Consider the following 4,566-nt stretch of genomic DNA (forward strand, 5'->3'; position numbering starts at 1 on the left):
TTGGATTCTTTTCAAATGTACATAAACATATGATTGATTGTGCATTATTAATCATGTTAATACTTCTTTATACACTACATTTGATGTATATACTTCACTGCATTAAATTTTTCGTCAGACTTTACTAATACATTTGTATTAACACATGATATCCCTCTAGATAATGACACATAAAATTGTATATGCGAGAAAAACGATTATGGAGGATAAATACCATACATCAGTGAGCACCAAATACATGGTCAGTGACGATACAAAGAATAGGGGCAATTGTGTTTTTTTTTTTTTTTTTTTTTTTTGAATATGGAGTCAGATGTATTTTTGAAGAGACGATTAATCAAAACAAATAATAAAAGTAATTGAAATTACCATTTCATAATAACAATATTCTAAAATAATATGTTGTGAAAATCATAGAATAAAATAGTTACATTATGGTTACAAAATAGATTCTTAACCAACCACTATATATTATATGAATTTAAGCTAAAAACTGAGTTTAAAATTTTCAAAACAAAAAAAATTCTTATTTAAACTTTTCTTATACAATAAATATTCAACTTGAATCTATAACAATCATTGGTATGTGTGTAGGTTACGTATATTATACACTACATATATTGTACAATGTAATTAATAAACCAAATAATTAACTTTTAATTTATATATATGTTACGATAGTTTTGACAATGTTGATTTATGCTGTGGTTACACACTTAAACACAGTTATATGAATATAAAACATACAAAAAGGACACCACATGACACCTTTCAAGTAAACATTAGAAAGTGACCATTCAATGGGTTTTTCATGTCATACACACCAATTCGTGTTGCTGGTAATACTCCAGAATCACTGCAACAACAATTAAGGAAACAAATAAACATAAAATACAGGCGAAAGAGTCGATCCAACTTAGGAAAGTATCATCATAATCTAATTTCTGCAGTTTTAGACATGGGCGTACTTCTTAAAAAGCAAATTAACCAAAAAACATGTATGATATGAAAGGTCACCAAGAATCCGAAACACCAAAAAAATATCATTTATAGATGATAAATCAATGTTACATACACAAATCCACAAAATCATCAATATACTAATCTTTTAGTAATATACGTGCTTAAGATAATTGAATATGATATCAGAAGATTTAACTAACCAAAGCGGATAGGAGATTTATTGGACTGTGGTACTGATCCTAATACATGAATTACTTTAGAAAACTCATACTTATTCTAGAAATAAAAGGTGAATTCCAAGTCATAGAAAAACAAAATTACATGTTTTCACCAAAAAACTATCACAACTCACATATTCACATGGAGTAATATATAAAGTAATAGTGGTTTAATTGGGCATGGGATGAAAGTAAACATGTAACCATTACATAAAGATGATTACTTCAATCAATCCCATGATAATTATAACACAAATTGAAAGAAATATCAATGTAATAGTTGCTACAATACCAGTGAACTCTAGATTTAAAACTACCCAAAGGTTTTTCTTTTGCTTCCAACCTAATAGCCAAATAAAGAGAAAATTCGTCAACATCGCCTATAAAAGAATCATGGGTTAAATTAGCATGAAAATAAAATTCAAAACAGTTCATACTAAAAACATTAAGAGAGAAGATGAGTTTACTTGTATGGAGAAAACCTTTGTAAAATGGTGGATTATTCTTCAAGGAACATAAATCATTCTTGATAAACATTCATGTCCAAAATCAGATGCTTGCAATCTTTCCATAACTTGCATCGGTAGTCAAACCACTAAAAGCAAAAATCTTTCAAACAAACAAAACTTCAATTAGAAAAAACAAATCAAGTCCAAGAAAAATTTTGCAGTCGAAACAATAAGCATATGGTGGATGAATCAACATCTATTTAAGTAGAAAACTCACCTATTCAATCTTGGATTGACATAAAGCAACTATTTACGTAAAAAAAACTCACTTATTCAGCCTTAGATCAACATAAACTTAAATCGGGGATCTTAAACTCTCAGTTTCTAAGAAACCGAACACCAATGGGAACAAAGGGTGAACGGGTGTTGTTAAACACCCCCGATTTTAAAAATCAAAACCACTTTAAAAAGTCAATACCACCTTTACTTATTTTAAATAACCCTAATTGATAGTACTTTAGGTAAAAATTACATATTAACATCACTGTCACATTTTTATCAGATTTTTATTCACATTTAAGATGTTATTTGATATGGAAACTATCATTTTATTAAAATATTAAAAAACTTTTACATCTTTGCCCTTTTAGTTAAAACATATTTTTAATTTTTATTCTTTTCTATTCTAAAAAAAATATTTCAACCCTTATTACTTCAATTTTATATATATATATATATATATATATATATATATATATATATATATATATATATATTACATTTCTTTGTGTTTTGCGGCAAAAAAAGGTCTAGATTAGTTCTCGCGCTCCTCTCTCTCTCTCTCTCTCTCTATATATATATATATATATATATATATATATATATATATATATTACATTTCTTTGTGTTTTGCGGCAAAAAAAGGTCTAGATTAGTTCTCGCGCTCCTCTCTCTCTCTCTCTCTCTCTCTCTCTCTCTCTATATATATATATATATATATATATATATATATATATATATATATATATATATATATATATATATATATATATATATATATATATATATGAACGTTTTAAATAACATAAGGCGTAACTTTGCTGCAATGTCAAGTTTCAAGTTTTTTCAAGCCTTGACGAATTACGTTCTTTGTAAGGCGTGATTTAAGACGATAATTTTGTATATAATTTTTTTTTTTTTTATGTATTTTCAACTATTATTCATTTGTATACACATATATAAGTTAATGCGATATTTTGATAAAGCTTGACAGCAGATACAAGCTTTGAAGCCATGACACGTAATAGCGGAGCCATGTCGAACTTTTTAGAGGTATATACTTTTATTTTAAACAAAATTGCAAAAAATGGTCCATGTGGTTTGTCATTTTCTGTGGGTAAGATCCAAAAAAAAGTTTATTAGCAAAAAATGTCCAAATTTGATGGTTTTGTTGTGACTTTGGTCCATACCTCGTTAATTTAACAGTTGGCTGTTAAGTTTTTGAAAATGACACATTTACCGTTAGGGACCATTTCTGCAGTTTATATTTTTACCAAACTACAAGGACCATTTCTGTAATTTTTCTTTTTTATTTTATTGAATTATTGAATTCTTTCAATTAATTCTTTTATAATTTCTTTATTATTGGATAATTATATATTAAAAAAATATTATTTTTAATATATTATATCTATATATTAATAAATATCTATATATTCAAATTAATATATTGATTTTAAGTTAATAATTATAAACCTAAAGTGTATTAGTTGAAACTTTTATCGGAATTTTATAAGTTTAAGGGGTGTAACTGAAAAAAATTGTCATGTTTAAACAATTCATAAATGGTTTTTAAATAATATAAAGTTGTAAAATATTAATAATATGATGCATGTGAATATAATAAATAATATGCAAAAGTAACAATTGTTAATAAAACGGTCAATCTTTTTTTATTCGTCAAATTAAAATCGAATTCGTATATGAATACTATAAACTAAAGGGGTTGAAGTGTAAATACAATATAATTCTATTTGGTAAAATGATTCTAATGGTTTGCTATAGGTACACTATCCCATCAAATTGGGTTAATTAAAGTAAACACCATTTTGACTTTTTAAGATGGTATTTAATCGGGTGCATATAGAATTCCCCTTAAGGTGTTGTAAACTATTCTTATTTGCTCAAAATATTGAAGAATTGTTGACTTAAAATTGTGAGGTACCTGTAGAGACAAATGACAAATACAAAACAAACTAGTAAAATCAAGAATAATGGAGAAAAATAAAAGATTGGTGTGAAAAACTAACCTCCGGCCACCTGATTTTCATATGGGTTTGTCTTTTAGTTTCCTTCTATTTCAGACTTGTAAACACATATAAAAAGGTAGGGTTTTTCTTATGAATAGGGAGATAGGAAGAGGACAGTGATGGAGGTGCGATTATCGTTGATGTTAAGGCGGTGTTGTGAGCGTTGAGATGATGACATATGTTCTTAGAGAGAAGCTAGATGGAGGGAAGGAAGTTGGTTTGCTGCGATGTTTCACAAAAGCAAGAAGCAAGAACTCAACATCAACATGTTCTATTTTTTAGAGAGTGTGTGTGAGGTTTTTGGGGATGGCGTATTGGGCAAAGAGAATAGGTGGTATATATCAGGCGGGAATCAATGGATATCAGGATTCAACATTGACTCTCTTGGGGATTAAAATGACTACGTCAAAAGAGATAAGAGCTAGAGACCTATTCAACACAATCCTAATTCGGTGATAAGAACTATCTCAATATTAACTTGTTGATGGGATAATGCATTGTTTAGTTTAAAATATTGCACGTCTTAAATCTATTTATAGAAATAAAATATTGGATGTCTTAAATGTATTTATAAAAATAGTAAAAATAGTAAAGTTTGTATTATATATATATATATATATATATATA

The 4,566-nt window shown here is 27.3% G+C and overlaps 1 long non-coding RNA gene across 2 annotated transcripts; it reads right to left on the reverse strand.

Annotated features, from left to right (window-relative positions):
• Positions 1 to 633: 633 nt before the first annotated feature.
• LOC145044145 (uncharacterized) lies at positions 634 to 4,317 on the reverse strand. Of its 2 annotated transcripts, XR_013681230.1 has the most exons (4): positions 3,940 to 4,317; positions 1,649 to 1,790; positions 1,474 to 1,524; positions 634 to 856 (listed from the first exon to the last, which is right to left on the reverse strand). It is a non-coding gene; the product is annotated as an uncharacterized LOC145044145 (long non-coding RNA). The 2 variants fall into 2 exon arrangements; XR_013681229.1 differs by lacking the exon at positions 634 to 856 and having other exon boundaries at positions 1,337 to 1,524; positions 3,940 to 4,311.
• Between the last annotated feature and the right edge of the window lie 249 nt (positions 4,318 to 4,566).

This window comes from Lactuca saligna, chromosome 4 (genome assembly GCF_052625555.1).
Source record: "Lactuca saligna cultivar CGN05327 chromosome 4, ASM5262555v1, whole genome shotgun sequence".
In the NCBI taxonomy this organism is placed as follows: Eukaryota; Viridiplantae; Streptophyta; class Magnoliopsida; order Asterales; family Asteraceae; genus Lactuca; species Lactuca saligna.